The following is a 1,438-nucleotide window of genomic DNA, read 5'->3' as shown; positions in this document are numbered from 1 at the left end:
GGGCGGGGCTGGTCAGGGGGTGTGGCTACCGGCGAGGGGCGGGGCCGCAGGCATGCTGGCTGGAGGACTGGGGCTGCACCCTGCATCTAAAGGATGCAGTGTGGGACTACTTCGGGGTTGCGGTCGTAAGGGTGCAGGTGGGGTAGGGGTCAATAGGTAAGGAGAGAAGCAGTTGAGTGGGGAGATGGGCGGGGCTATACGGGGGCGGTGCTTCGTGTCCGGAGCAGGATCCCGCCGCGGAGACTCTGAGCTGGGCAAGGACGTCGAGGCAGGACTGTAGCTCTCCGACGTGGATGAGAACCATGGATCCTGGTGCGAGGCTTTGGCCGTCGGGGCAGAGCTATGTATGGCGGAGAGGTGCTTTCCAGGGACATGGCTTGCGTTTAAGAGGCAGGCATCGAGCCCTCAGGGACTTCTCAGTTGGGGTTCGGAAGGAGCTGGTTTCCCAGCTGGGGCTTTGGTCTGTGGGCGTGGCTTGGCTGGGGCGTAGCTTCTAAAGCTGACACGTCCCGCCCACCGGGATGAGCACGCTGCAGTCTCTGCTTAGGTCTTGGGGAGGTGGTGGACAGGGTCCGCACGTCGAAATTGGGAGTTTAAGAGATTAACCCCTTGTTCTGTTAAGAGTCGAATAGGGTTGGGGCGCCTGGGTGGCTCAGTTGGTTGGGCGACCGACTTCGGCTCAGGTCATGATCTCACTGTCTGTGAGTTCAAGCCCCGCGTGGGGCTCTGTGCTGACAGCTCAGAGCCTGGAGCCTATTTCAGATTCTGTGTCTTCCCCTCTCTCTACCCCTCCCCTGCTCACGCTCTGTGTCTCCTGTCTCTCAATAATAAATAAATGTTTAAAAAAAAAAAAAGTCGAATAGAGAAAAGCCTGAAGTCCCACACTGAGAGACCTGGTTGGAGGAGAACCCAGAATTCCTGATGTGAGGAAACAGGGCTGGAAGGTGGGGCTCTGGGTTTGGACATCGCTCTGTTAGCTCCATGTCAACCTTGATCTCGTCACTTCACTTCTCTGGGCTTCAGTGTCCTTATCTTTGAAATGGGGGTCCCAATAATCCCTACCTCATGGAGTTTGTGTCAGGATTAAATCAATGTGAAAATGCATTGTAAACTGTGGCTTCTGCGCAATCAATATGGCAGTTTTTATTTACTGAATGCTTTACCATTGGCCAGGCCTATCAGAGCATGTTCCTGTGTTATCCCAACATCACAGCAGCCTCGAGGAGTAGCTACAGTCAAGGACACTCCCATTACACAGAAGGGAAAACTTGGATTTAGAAGGTCTAACTGGCCCCCGTCACACATTTGTGAGTAGGGCAGAGCTGGGACTCAAACCCTGACTTGTTGACACCAGAGACTAGGCCGTGAACCACTGCCAAACAGCTGCCAAATACAGAGGTGAAATGGGATCATTACCAGAAAAATCCCCCCTCCCAAA

The sequence above is a fragment of the Acinonyx jubatus genome, chromosome A3 (assembly GCF_027475565.1).
Source record: "Acinonyx jubatus isolate Ajub_Pintada_27869175 chromosome A3, VMU_Ajub_asm_v1.0, whole genome shotgun sequence".
Taxonomy (NCBI): domain Eukaryota; kingdom Metazoa; phylum Chordata; class Mammalia; order Carnivora; family Felidae; genus Acinonyx; species Acinonyx jubatus.
The sequence above is the reverse complement of the archived record's forward strand: the minus strand, read 5'-3'. Positions refer to the sequence as shown.